The 15,122-nt window shown below is 47.9% G+C and overlaps 1 long non-coding RNA gene across 2 annotated transcripts in view; it reads left to right on the forward strand.

The window, feature by feature from the left end:
- LOC137382633 (uncharacterized) overlaps positions 1-15,122 on the forward strand; it is a 21,163-nt gene continuing 6,041 nt past the window's right edge. The window contains exons 1-3 of one of the 2 annotated variants that reach the window (XR_010977241.1): positions 1-196; positions 2,197-2,348; positions 5,538-9,000. This is a non-coding gene — a long non-coding RNA (uncharacterized lncRNA). The remainder of the gene's footprint in view (positions 197-2,196; positions 2,349-5,537; positions 9,001-15,122) is intronic. The other variant, XR_010977242.1, reaches the window with a different exon arrangement.

Raw genomic sequence — 15,122 nt, forward strand, 5'->3', positions numbered from 1 at the left:
GCTCCTACATCAGGTGACGCCGTGAAGAGCATCGCCAAAGCCGCCCGGCCACTTGATTGCGGCTGCTGTCAATATGTTAAGTGGCCGTATGCAGCGGCGCAGCGACACGGGTCCCGTGTGGGGAGGCCGCCATTTTCTGACTTGCCGCCGCTCCTGACGGTGGGACAACAAAATTCAGCTCTGTGTGTCAACCTTGGTAAGCCCCTCAGTTGAAGTGAATGACTCCTCTAATGCACTGGGTAGCAGCAATAAGTTGTAAAGTAAAATATTTATTGCAGTCACCTAGCACCCCACTGTGGTGACTGCAAAGCACTGCCACAATCCAATAAAGGATTTAGTAACAACTTAAATCCCAATTTTACCTCAGGGCAGGAATTGAACGGGCATGAGATTGGGGAGCGCTTTTAGCATGCAGGCCTAATTTTAGTATAACAGACAGGCTGCTCACCCCATCGCATCAGGAAATGGGCAGCTCACCTGTTTCCTCCATGCAATTTCCAGCAGGCCTCCAGAGGCCTGTTTAAAGTGGGTATCCACCTATTCAAACAAGGTTGCTTCTCCCTGCTTTCACATTTTGTGGAGCAGCATCATCAGTCACAGGGCTGCCCCCAGATTTTCAGGTACTTCCCTGAAGATCCTGGTGAAGTTCCCCAGCATTTCCAGGAGCATCCCTAGGGTGATTATTCAGCAGGCCCGGATAGATATGACTGAGAGAGTCAGGAGGCATGGACTGCTTTTAGCACATATCACTTTTCTGCAGAAAGGTGATCCATCTTCTCAACTCCATTTTTAGCAACTGACACTTTCATGTGTATACTCGCACTCAGGATAGCAGATGTAAGACATTGAACAACTGACTCCTACAGGATTCTGTCCTGGCACCCTTGTTATTCAATGTTTACACCAGTGATATGCCCGAAACAGAGTTCCACAAGTTCAGATATGCTGATGCCATTGCCTTGGCCACACAAAATAAGAATCTGTCCGCCACTGACCAGACCCTGACCAGTGATTTACAGAGGATGGAGGCCACCAATGCTGACCTCAGCCAAATTCACAATAGAACATCATTTTGACATGCCACCTCAGCACCCATTAAGCAAACCAAGCTCTGAAAGTCTCCTTTTATGGCACAGAGGCAAACCATGCCAAAAATCCCTACTATTTAAGAATAATGCTTGACCGCACCTTGTTGTACGGACAACATCTCCAGAACCTCGGGAAGAAACTAAAGAGTAGGGTCAACCTGATCCAGAAACTTGTTGGATCAATTGAGGAGCAGGCGCTCAAACCCTCTGTATGGCAATGTACTGCTCTCTGGCATGGCTGTCAAGTCTGCATATCAAATCCATTGATGTTCAGCTGAACTCTACTGTGAGAATTAGCACCAATACCTTTTCATTAACACAGCTGTTAATGTGTGCCTGTGCTTGCAAACACCACACTACCACACGTATGCCAAGAATATGCAGTCTCCACAGAATACAACTGTTATTTCAGCAAAGACATGCTGATCCAAGGCGACTTGACCAACCTACCACCAACATGTGTCAAATCTAGACGGCCATTATGGACCATCACCAGAGCCCGTCAGTGATCTTCCCTCTGTCTTGACGACTGATGGCGTAATGCTCGGAAGATCTGTGATATACCGAATGAATTCCTTATAGAGAACCCCACAGTACAACCTGAAGGATCAAACCTTCCTTGCAAACAGTAAACAGCCATCAACCCCCTCAGAACTGGTCATGGTAGATGCTGCCACCTTCTCCATTGAAGGAAGATTGGTGGGAGAGGGCAAATGTTGAATGTAATTGTTATTGGGGGGGAAGGGGTGATAGATTTATCTACAGTAGGTTGGAGGATAGCCCTTTAAAAATTTAAATGGCCCAGCAGGGCTGTCTGTCCTTTAAAAATGGTGCCAGTGCCTGCACACAGGCAGCTGACACTATTGTTAGCGTCGGAAAGCCCGCCCCCTCCACGTGATTGGTGGGGGGGGGCGGCCCGAAGTTCATTATCCTGGGCTGCAGCGAGGAAGATCGCGGCGGCATGCGGGCCGCCATTTTCTTCACCCACTGCCACTCCCGGCGGTGAGAGAAGAAAATCCAGCCCACCATCTGCACGATCCCTATATATCTCCACCTATCTTTTAAACTGACACTCATTAATACTCACCCTCTCTTTCTGCACGACAAGACAGCGCATAATTTCAGGGAGAGGAGCAAGACCAGGAGAGGAATGTCTGACTACTACACTCACACAAATGGAGCATGAGGTCTTGGAAATTGATGTCCCGAATTAAGCCACGAGCGTCTGGGAAAGTGAGGCTGGTAGCTTATCTGAGCAAGGTGCCTTCATATTATATTACTATATAAATGGTAAAAGGGTGGTGAAAGGTGGAGTGGGACCAAATGGGGGATTTACGCATGGATATAAAAGCAAAATACTGCGGATGCTGGAAATCTGAAATAAAAACAAGAAATGCTGGAACCACTCAGCAGGTCTGGCAGCATCTGTGGAAAGAGAAGCAGAGTTAACGTTTCGGGTCAGTGACCCTTCTTCGGAACGCATGGAGGCAGGGGGAATAGCTGAAGTATTAAATGAATACTTTGCATCTGTCTTTACCAAGGAAGAAGATGCTGCGCAGGCCAGTGAAAGAAGAGGTAATTAATACACTAGAAGGATTTAAAATTGATAAGGAGGAGGTATTAGATAGGCTGTCTATACTTAAAGTTGATAAAGCACCAAGGCTAGATGAAATGCATTCAAGGATTCTGAGGGAAGTGAGAGTGGAAATTGCAGAAGTACTGACCATAATTTTCTAGTCTTGCTTAGACTCAGGTGGTGAAGAATTGCAAACATTACACACTTGTTCAAAAAAGGGTGTAAAGATAAGCCCAGTAACTACAGGCCAGTCAGTTTAACTTCAGTTGTGGGGAAACTTCTAGAAACTATAATTCAGGACCAAATTAATCGTCACATGGACAAATGCGGGTTAAAGAAAGTCAGCACGGATTCATTAAGGGAAAATCATGTTTAGCTAATTTGCTGGAGTTTTTTGAAGAGGTAACAGAGAGGGTTGATCAGGACAATGCTGTTGATGTGCTGTACATGGACTTCCAAATGGCATTTGATACAGTGCCACACAACACATTTGCGAGCCAAGTCATAGCTCATGGAATAAAAGGGACAGCAGCAACATGGATACGAAATTAGCTGAGTGACAGGAAACAGAGGGATGGATTTTACCAGCCCCCGACATCGGGGTCATGGCTTGGGGGCCCGGAAAATACCTCCGGGAGAGGCCTGCCATGGGCCTCGACGCCAGGAAGGGCCCATCTTATTTTACCAGCAGCGGCGAGGCCTCGTGGCAGCACCCCTGCTGCTTGGCAACAGAAGCATAATTTAAATATTTAAATAAATGTTAATGAAAGCATAATTACTTACCTCGTTGCAACAGCCGTCCCACGCCAATATTCTGGCCAGTTGCCCCGCACTTTCGGATCTCCCTTCAGAGCTCCGAGGCGGAACACTGGTGGGGAGGGGGGAGGAGTGAAATTTTCGGGGCTGGGTGGGGGTGGGAAACTACAAAAAATTATGGGATTAGTGGAAGGGATGGTGGGAAGGAGTTGAAAGATAAAGTGGAGAAAGTTCGGGAGGAAAGGTCAGAATCAAAATTTATATTGTTTTGGCTGGGAAGGACTGTTTAGATATTGATTACTCATTGGGGAGTGGGAGGGGATTTAACTGATAATAAAGTTTTAATTTTAATTTTTTCCCACCTGTACCTTTAAAAATTTAAATGAATCGAAAGGGCTTAAAGCCCTTTAAAATTGGCGCCACGCCTGTGCGGTGGCACCAGATGCCATTGCCCGGGATGGCGCTTGCCCCTCCACGTCATCAGGGGTGGGTGTTCTGCCTCGGACATGTAAATGAGCGACCGCGCTAAATATCACGGCGCTCAGCAGCACACATCTCACAGAGGGTGCAGGAGCAGAGGGACCTGGTGTATATGTGCATAAAGTCATTGAAGGTGGCAGCACAGGTTGAGAGAGTGGTTAATAAAGCATACAGTATCCTGGGTTTTATTAATAAGGGCATCGAGTACAAGAGCAAGGAGGTTATGTTGAACTTATATAAGACACTAATTCGGCCTCAGCTGGAGTATTGCATCCAGTTCTGGGCACTGCACTTTAGGAAAGATGTGAAGGCATTGAAGAGAGTCCAGAAAAGATTCACGAGAATGGTTCCAGGGATAAGGAACCTCCATTATGAAAATAGATTGGAGAAGTTGAGACTGTTTTCCTTGGAGAAGAGAAAGGTTGCGAAGAGATTTGATAGAGGTATTGAAAATTATGAGGGGTCTGGACAGAGTAGATAGAGAGAAACTGTTCCCACTGGTGAAAGGATCGAGAAGAGAGGGCACAGATTTAAAGTGATTGGCAAAGGAAGCAAAAGCGACATGAGGAAAATCTTTTTCACGCAGCGAGTGGTTAAGGTCTGGAATGCACTGCCAGAGAGTGTGGTGGAGGCAGGTTCAGTCAAGGCATTCGAAAGGGAATTAGACTGTTATCTCAAAAGGAAGAATGTGCAGGGTTACGGGGAGAAGGCGGAGGATTTGCATGAGAGAATTGCTCATTGGGAGAGTCTTTGCAGACACTACGAGCCTAACATTTCTCTGATGATTGTAACCTTTCAGTCAGCTCAGCAAATCTTCAGCAAGCTTCACAACTTCAAGCTGGATTCTGAAGGCTGTTACCTGTTAACATTCAGCCTCTGGGCTGGAGTTTGTGCAGGAGGTGGGGCTCCCGGCGCCAGGCCAATAAGGCGGGAGAAAGTATGCCATTTCGTGCCCCCCACCGGAGCAATCCTCCAGTCTTTTTAAATCTACGCCTCCAAGAGCCGCCGGCCAATCAGAGGGCCAGAAGCACAACAGTACAATATCAGCAGTGCCACTGGGAGTGGTGGCCACTGCCGGTATTGCAATGGCCTCGGACCGAGGCCTGGCGCTGGTACCCCGGACCGCAGGTAAGTGCGGCGGAGTTGCCGGGGCCAAGCTGGAAGTCACCGGTGAGGGGGGTTGGGGTGTGGTCGTGCAATCCGGGATGAAGGGTGCCCTGGGGGGTGGGGGGGGTGTTAAGTGGTTCCCAGCGGGGTTCCTTCACAGGCCACAGATTGCCCACTGAGGAGGGACCCACCCCAAGCCCACAGAGAGGGCACCTCCTTTTACAAGGCACCCTCCCCACGTGGCAGAGGCACCCTCCCGCTCCTGGTAAGATCCCAGCAGTGGTGGGAAGAGGCCCTTAATTGGCCATTAATAGGCCACTTTAAGGGCCTCAATTGGTCTCTGGGCCATCGTCAGTATATCCCGCCCCCAGGAAGATCACTTGGTGACAGGGGGGTGACAGGCCTTCCACCTTCTGCCACGCATCGCGATACTCTGTGCCCACCCACCTCCAACCCCGCCTCAAGGGGCCACATAAAATCCCAGCCTCTCAGTGCCATCCTAACTCTTGGCTCCTTTCTCTTTCCTCCAGATCCATTTCAGCAGCAAGAGCCTCCTGAAGAAGACACCTCTGAGGAGGCCAATCCTCCTGAGGATGAACCCTCAGGTGCTTCATCCCAGCCAAGCACCAGAATCAAAGAATCATAGAACAGTTACAACACAGAAGGAGGCCATTCGGCCCATTGTGTCTGTGCCGGCTCTCTGCAAGAGCAACTCACATAGTCCCACACCCCTGCCTATTCCCCTTGGCCCTACAAATCTTTTCTCTTCAGATAATTATCCAGTTCTCTTTTGAAGGTCCCTTTTGAATCTGCCTCCACCACACTCTCAGGTAGAGCATTCCAGATCCTAATCACTGAAGGCAGCAGCACAGGTAGATAAGGTGGTTAGGAAGGCATATGGGATACTTGCCTTTATTAGCCGAGGCATAGAATATAAGAGTAGGGAGGTTATGATGGAGCTGTATAAAATGCTAGTTAGGCCACAGCTGGAGTACTGTGTACAGTTCTGGGCACCACACAACAGGAAGGATGTGATTGCACTGGAGAGGGTGCAGAGGAGATTCACCAGGATGTTGCCTGGGCTGGAGCATTTCAGCTATGAAGAATGACTGGAAAGGCTAGGGTTGTTTTCCTTAGAGCAGAGAAGGCTGAGAGGGGACATGATCGAGGTATATAAAATTATGAGGGGCATAGATAGGGTAGATAGGAAGAAACTTTTTCCCTTAGCGGAGATGTCAGTAACCAAGGGGCATAGATTTAAGGTAAGGGGCAGGAGGTTTAGAGGGGATTTGAGCAAAAACTTTTTCACCCAGAGGGTGGTTGGAATCTGGAACACACTGCCTGAAGAGGTGTTAGAGGCAGGACATTTAAGAAGTATTTAGATGTACAGTTGAAACGCCACGGCATACAAGGCTATGGGCCAAGTGCTGGAAAATAAGATTAGGATAGGTGCTTGATGGCCGGCATGGACATGATAGGCTGAAGGGCTTGCTTCTGTGCTGTATAACTCTATGACTCTATGATCTCGGGCGGATACAGCTCCTCACGGCACTTGGATCAAGACAGATAGCCCAGAGCCTTTGTATGCTATGGCATTTCAAGTGCTCATCTAAATACTTCTTAAATGTTGTGAGGGTTCCTGCCTCTACCATCTATGGACAAGTACACCAAAGTCCCTCAGACCCTCTGTACTTCCAAGGGTCCTACCATCCATTGTATATTCCTTTGCCTTGTTAGTCTTCCTAAAATGCATCACCTCACACTTCTCAGGATTAAATTCCATTTGCCACTGCTCTGCCCATCTTACCAGCCCATCTATATCGTCCTGTAATCTAAGGCTTTCCTCCTCACTATTTACGACACCACCAATTTTCGTGTCATCTGCGAACTTACCTCCTATATTCATGTCTAAATCATTAATCAGTACAAACAGCATGGGTCCCAGCACCGATCCCTGCGGAACACCACTGGTCACAGGCTTCCAATCGCAAAAACAACCCTCGACCATCACCCTCTGCCTCCTGGCACTAAGCCAATTTTGGATCCAATTTGCCAAATTGCCCTGGATCCCATCGGCTCTTACCTTCTTGACCAATCTCCCATGTGGGACACTATCAAAAGCCTTACTGAAGTCCATGTAGTCTACATCAACTGCTTTACCCTCATCTACACATCTACTCAGCTCCTCGAAAAATTCACTCAAGTTTGTTAGACATGTTCTCCCCCTGACAAAGCCATGCTGACTATCCTTAATTAATCCCTGCCTCTCCAACTGGAGATTAATCCTGTCCCTCAGAACTTTTTCCAATAGTTTCCCTACTGCTGATGTTAAACTCACTGGCCTGGTTTATCCCTTCTACCCTTCTTAAATAATGAGACCACATTCGCTGTCCTCCAGTCCTCTGGCATCTCTCCTGTGGCCAGAGAGGATTTGAAAATTTGTGTCAGAGCCCCTGCAATCTCCTCCCTTGCCTCACATAACAGCCTGTGATACATCTCATCTGGGCTTGGGGATTTTTCCACTAAAACCCGCTAAAACAGCTAATACCTCCTCCCATTCAATGCTAATTTGTTCAAGTATATCACAACCCCCCTCCCTGATCTCCACACTTACATTGTCCTTCTCCATTGTGAACACAGATGCAAAGTAATCATTTAAAACCTCACCTACGTCCTCTGGCTCCACACACAGATAGCCCACTTTGGTCCCTAATGGGCCCCACTCTTTCCCTGGTTATCCTCTTGCCCTCAGTATACTTATAAAACACCTTGGGATTTTTCTTTATTTTGCCCGCCAGTGTTTTATCATGCCCCCTCTTCGCGCTCCTAATTACTTTTTTAAGTACCCCCCTTCACTACACTTTCTATACTCCTCTAGGGCCTCTGCTGTTTTCAGCCCTCTGAATCTGCCGTAAGCCTCCTTTTTTCCCTTATCCATTCCTCGATATCCCTTGACATCCAGGGCTGCCTGGACTTATTGGTCCTACCCTTCACCTTTACGGGAACAGGTTGGCCCTGAACTCTCACTATTTCCTTTTTGAATGACTCCCATTGGTCTGATGTAGACTTTCCTACAAGTAGCTGCTCTCAGTCCACTTTGGCCAGATCCTGTTTTATCATATTGAAATCGGCCTTCCCCCAATTCAGTACCTTTACTTCCGGTCCATCTTTTTCCTTTTCCATAACTATCTTAACAGGCAGGCACAGCCCTCTTGGAAGCTCATGGAAGTGAGCAGCAGCAGCCATCAAGGCGCTTTTGACGCCAGCGAAGACAGTGGGTCCACAGACCCCGCATGACATACCTGCAGATGTCAGAGCACCAGTGTCAGAGGTGACTGCAGATGTCCAGAGAGGTGGTGGCACATCTCTGTGCACTGCTGAATGATGACGTGCAGCCAATGGGCTTTGCTGGACAACCTATGCTTGTGGCCCTCAAAGTCACCGTGGCTCTTAACTTCTATTCCTTCGCATCATTCCAGGGACCCAGGAGCAACTTATGTGGGTTTTCACAGTCAGTAGTCTCAGAGAGGTCACCAGAGGGCCGGTGACTAAGTGTGCTTCAGGACGGACCCTGAGAGTCAGGCCCAAAGGGTTGTCGGATTTGGGGCCATTGCAGGAGACCCACAGGTGCAAGAGGTCATCGACTGCACACATGTGACCATTAAGGCTCCAGCTGAACAACCAGCCGCATACCGCAATAGAAAGGACGTCTACTCTCTCTCTCGAGGTGACCACAGGAAGCGCTTCATGCAACTGTGCGCCTGCTTTCCAGGCAGCTGCCATGACTCATTCATCCCGTGCCAGTCCCAGGTGTCAATGCTGTTCACTGTTCCAGCTCAGATCCGGGGGTGGATTCTTGGGAACAAGGGCTACCCCTTGCAGACATGGCTCCTGACGCCAATGAGAAACCCCACCAGCGATGCAAAGGAGAGATACAACGCTTGCCACGGCACGACATGAGCTACCATTGAGCAGGCCATCAGCACGCTGAAGGTGTGTTTTAGCTTTTTGGATAGATCAGGTGGGGCCCTAAAGTACAAGCCAGAAAGGGTTGTGTATATCGTTGCTGTATGCTGTGCTCTGCACAACTGTGCAATACAGAGTGGGGAGGACTTGCAGGATGATGAGAGACGGGAACAGGAGATATCCTCGAATGATGAGGACACAGAGGAGGTGCAGCAGCATATGTGCATGGGAGGACGGAGATCATAGAATCATAGAAAGAGAATCATAGAAGGTTTAAAGCACAGAAAGAGGCCACTTGGCCCATCGTGTCTGTGCTGGCCAAAAAACGATCCACCTATTCTAATCCCACCTTCCAGCATTTGGTCTGTAGCCCTGCAGTTTACAGCATTTGAGATGCACATCCAAACTCCTTTTAAATGAGTTGAGGGTTTCTGCCTCAAATACCCTTTCAGACAGTGAGTTCCAGACCATCACCACCCCCTGGGTGAAAAAGTTTTTCCTCAGCTCCCCTCTAATTATTCTACCTGTCACTTTAAATCTATGACATTTCAGTCAGATCTCCCCCCTGTTCCAAAGAGAACAACCCCAGCCTATCTAATCTTTCCTCATAGCTGCATTTTTCCTCTCCTGGAAACATCCTCATGAATCTCCTCTGTCCCCTTTCTAGTGCAATTACATCCTTTCTATAATGAGGTGACCAGACCTGCACACAGTACTCAAGTGGCCTAACCAATGAGTTATACAGTTCCAGCATAACCTCCCTGCTCTTATATTCTATACCTCAGCTAATAAAGGAAAGGATTCCATATGCCTTCTTAACAACCTTATCGACTTGTCCTGCATCCTTCATGGAGACATCGCAGACAGGGCGAGCAAAGAGCAAGGGATGCTCGGCAACACCTTATTGCAGATTGCTTCCACTATCCCTAAGGTGCACCATGTGCTCCCGATGTCACACATCACTGTGCTACATCTGGCAGGCAGTCTTCTGCATCTGCGCCATCTGTGTCTCTGCCATTACTGGCAGCAGATGACTGAGCCATTGCCCATGTAACTACATCCGTGCAGTGCCACATCATGCATACTGACATGGCGATGATGTTATTCCATACATTGACATTTCTCTCGGGTCAAAGATGTAATGGGAGGAGACATAATCGGTCCATGCTGGCATGCATCATTCACACAGTAAAAAGGAGATACATGTTAGAAAAGCACATTTAGTGAGAAGGAATTAATCCATATACGTATAACCCGTATCTGTCATAATGTGTTTTTTAGCCATTTGTGGTTGATCTTTCGCAGTGCAACCTCTGTGCTAGCAGCTTGACTGGAGGCAGGATGCTGATCAGGACACCCTTTGGCTTTGGATGACTTGGGCAGTCATCCTCTGGGTGCACAAAGCCTGGAGGGCTCCGGTTGCCTGTGGGCTTCCTGCACCAGTGCAGCGCTGTCCTCAGACGTCGTGGTTGCTGGAGCTAGACTCACCAGTGGAGGGGCTGAGGAGCCGGTGTCCACACTGGAATCACCCTGAGGGGGTACCCCAGATATGGACCGCTGGCTCACCTCCTCCCTTGGCACAATGGGCCGAAGGCCCTGTTTCTGTGCTGTATAACTCTATGACTCGGCTGGTGGGAACCTCACTGCTCTTCTGTGAAGGACCAGTAGCAGAGACAGTTTCCAGGCACCTGGTCCCTCTCTTGCCTCGCCACTGCTGCGAACAGCTCATGGCCGAGGCGAGGGTTTGCAAGTCAGTGCACATCTGTGGACTTTGGCTCTCCTTGAGGGTCACCATCATCTCCACGAAGGAAGCTATGCATTCATATAATAAAAGCAAAATACTGCGGATGCTGGAAATCTGAAACAAAAACAAGAAATGCTGGAATCACTCAGCTGGTCTGGCAGCATCTGTGGAAAGAGAAGCAGAGTTAACGTTTCGGGTCAGTGACCCTTCTTCGGAACTGACAAATATTAGAAAAGTCACAGATTATAAACAAGTGAGGTAGGGGTGGGGCAAGAGATAACAAAGGAGAAGGTGCAGATTGGACCAGGCCACATAGCTGACCAAAAGGTCACGGAGAAAAGGCAAACAATATGTTAATGGTGTGTTGAAAGACAAAGCATTAGTACAGATTAGGTGTCAATGCACTGAATATTGAACAGCAGCAAGTGCAAACCTGAAGAAAAACAACCTGAAAAAAACAGTGGGTAAGCAAACTGAACAAACTAAGATGAAATGAAATAAATGCAAAAAAAATTGTAAAAAATGTAAAAAGGAATGTAAAAAAAAGGAAGAAAAAATAACTAAAAATGAAAGTAAAATGGGGGGCTGTCATGCTCTGAAATTATTGAACTCAATGTTCAGTCCGGCAGGCTGTAGTGTGCCTAATCGGTAGATGAGATGCTGTTCCTCGAGCTTGCGTTGATGTTCACTGGAACACTGCAGCAATCCCAGGACAGAGATGTGAGCATGAGAGCAGGGGGGAGTGTTGAAATGGCAAGCAACCGGAAGCTCAGGGTTCTGCTTGCGGACTGAGCGGAGATGTTCCGCAAAGCGATCACCCAGTCTGCGCTTGGTCTCCCCAATGTAGAGGAGACCACACTGTGAGCAGCGAATACAGTATACTACATTGAAAGAAGTACAAGTAAATCGCTGCTTCACCTGAAAGGAGTGTTTGGGGCCTGGGAGAGTGAGGAGAGAGGAGGTAAATGGGCAGGCATTCATATGCCTGGGACTTGGTAGCTGGCATGGCCTGGATGGACTCCCCCATCATCTGCCTATGGCTGTGCATGGCCTGTGACACCACCGCCAGACGTTACCTTACCTCTCTCTGCAACTCCAGCATGCCCCGTGCTGTCAACACCAGAGGATCATCATCAGCCTGGGACTCAGCATGGGCCTGGCCACCCACAATCCTCCGACTGTCAGAGGCATTGCCTGTCTCAGTCTCAGCCAGCTGTTTAGGCACGTGTATGGTGCTCTCGATAGCTTGTGACCCAGACTTTAAAGCCAGATTCCCACTGAGGTGAATGTATCAGCACTGGTGGAAGGTGCTGGAGTGTCATGGGACACAGCATCGTCTGAGGTTGTCTCTTCCTCAGAGGTGCTGGAAGTCTCCAGGGCCTGTAATGCCAACTCTGAGTGTCGCCCTGCAAGATACAATGTGAAGAACACAGTTTTAGGTTTACTGGTGTACATGTTACAAATATGACAGCAATGTGTCCACAAATGAAGTGTTTCGAGTAATCATTGTATTTATCAAAGAGCTGTATGTTCACTGGGACCCCAAGCTCCACGTCGGAAATGGCATGTCCTCCCTGGCTGCCACCTAGCTGGAGGGCCTCCTCCTCAGCCTGTGATAGTTGTCTGATGTCTGGCCCCCCTACGCCAGTCCTGGAGGACTCCCTCACATTGTGTACCTTCTTTGGCTGCAAGAGCAAGGATGCAGATGTTGAACATTACCAAACAACAACATGATGCATATCACAACAGGGGCGCTACAACAAAGGTGGGGGGACGCTCAGTCTATAATACGGCCTCAACCTGTCATGTAGGTGCCATGCTCTGATGTGCAAACGAGAGTGAGTTATTTCACACATGGAGCCACTCGTGTGGCATCAATCCTCCCCGCCCGACCTCCCTGTCTTTAACATGGCAGTGGCACCCATGTGCCACTCTGTGTGGGGACACCCAGGTCAAATGGAGCCGTACAACAAAGTGCCACTTACGTTTGCCGAGTGCATGAGATTGCTCATCCTCTTGTAGCACTGGGTCTAGTCTCGGCAGATGACCCCACAGCAGCTTTCTTCCTCTGCAATCTCCATCCAGGATTGCTTGTTCAGGTGGGAGGGTCTCTTCTTACCATTGCTGGGAAAAGGACCTTCCTCCTTGCCCACGCAGCCTGGAGGAGAGTGAGCAGGGAGGTATCGCTGAATTGTGGGTCCACCTTTTCCCGCTCCTCTGCCATCTCCAGTGACTTGCTGGGGTAGTGGTTTCCATTTTAATATGGCATCAGCACCTGCTGACTTGTCTGCTGACATTGTTTACGGTCAGTCAGCCCACCCCCTCCACGACATTGGTGGGAGTGAGGGTGGGCCGCCCGACCCGGGCATGCTAATGAGCTGCCATGCTTAGGATCGCGGCAGCGCCGTGATGTGCGGCCCGAGTGTGCACACCGATTTTGGCAGCAGGCCTACAGAACCCAGCCCCATGTGTCAGGTTCACAATGTGAAACACCTACTCATCTTCTGGCTGAGAATCGCTCCACTCTGAGTCCTGTCTCAGGTCTGTCTCGCTGTGGACTTCGTGTATCGGCTTGCGTTTATGCAAATAATAAATAATTTTCTTAAATGCACTGATTGGAGATCTGAATTTATATTTTTTAAAGACATTTTTAAAAGACAAACTGCCAACAAAGTCATTCTTTCAGCTTAAGATGATCACCTAGTTTGCAACACTGTATCCTACACTGCAGTGCTTGTGAGGAGAGAGATGAAATGTCTGCTCAGTTCCCAGCAAGAACTAAGGCCCAGGAAGTTTAAAGGAACTGATTATTCTTTCAGCAAGCAGAGAAATACTGCTCACTGCTATGTTGGAATGACTGAGTGACTGTCACGTGACAAGCCCCTCCCCATCTGTGGTTTTAAGCTGGTGTTTTTCTCTGCAGCAGAGGAGAAGCAACTGGACTCTGACATGAGCAGACCTTAAATGGGGGTCTCTCTCTCTCTCTCTCCATTCCATCTTGAACGCTTTCAAATCTTGCCTGTTGACTGACCACCTTTGCATACTGCGACTACAACCAGAAACCTCATTGGAGGGATCCTTCCGCATTGCTATCTCCAAGATACCCACTGAACCAGTCATCTACCTCTTCAAAATGAAAGCCTCAGGACCACTGAAATCAGCTAGAAGCCAGCTGAATCACCAAACGCCACAGACTGTATACCTTTTTTTATTGACTCTAACTCAACCAATTTAACTTTCCCCACTCTGTAACCGATAGTGGGAAGGGGACAAGTAATGTTAAAAAGGCAAGCCTTAAGGCTATGTGCCTTAACACGTGGGGTATTCGCAATAAAGTGGATGAATTAATCGCGCAAATAGATATAAATGGGTATGATATAGTTGGGATTACGGAGACATGGATGCAAGGTGACCAGGGATGGGAAATGAACATCCAGGGATATTCAGTATTTAGGAAGGACAGACAAAAAGCAAAAGGCGGTGGAGTTGCATTGCTGGTTAAAGAGGAAATTAATGCAATAGTGAGGAAAGATATTAGCTCTGACGATATGTATGGGTAGAGCTGAGAAACACTAAGGGGCAAAAAACGTTAGTGGCGGTTGTACATAGACCCCCAAACTGTAGAGATGATGTTGGGAATGGCATTAAACAGGAAATTAGAGACGTATGCAATAAATGAACATCTGTAATTATGGGTGTCTTTAATCTGCATATAGATTGGGCAAATCAAATTAGTCACAATACTATAGAGGAAGAATTCTTGGAATGTATACGGGATGGTTTTCTGGACCAATACGTTGAGGAACCAACTAGAGAACAGGCCATTCTAGACTGGGTGTTGTGTAATGAGAGAGGAATAATTGACAATCTAGTGGTGCGAAACCCCTTAGGGATGAGCGACCATAATATGATAGAATTCTTCATCAAGATGGAGAGTGACATAGTTGATTCTGAGACTAGGCTCCTGAATCTTAGTAAAGGAAACTACGAAGGTATGAGGCGCGAGTTGGCTATGATGGATTGGGAAACGTTACTTAAAGGGATGACAGTGGATAGGCAATGGCAAACATTTAAAGAGCGCATGGATGAACTGTAACAATTGTTTATTCCTGTCTGGCGCAAAAGTAAAACGGGAAAGGTAGCCAAACCATGGCTTACAAGGGAAATTAGAGATAACATTAGATCCAAGGAAGAGGCATATAAATTTGCCAGAAAACCAACAGACCTGACGATTGGGAGCAGTTTAGAATTCAGCAAAGGAGGACCAAGGGATTGATTAAGAAGGGGAAAATAGAGTACGAGAGTAAGCTTGCGGGGAACATAAAAAACTGACTGTAGAAGTTTCTATAGGTATGTGAAGAGAAAAAGATTGGTGAAGACAAATGTAGGTCCCTTACAGTCAGAA

The sequence above is a fragment of the Heterodontus francisci genome, chromosome 23 (assembly GCF_036365525.1).
Source record: "Heterodontus francisci isolate sHetFra1 chromosome 23, sHetFra1.hap1, whole genome shotgun sequence".
Taxonomy (NCBI): Eukaryota; Metazoa; Chordata; class Chondrichthyes; order Heterodontiformes; family Heterodontidae; genus Heterodontus; species Heterodontus francisci.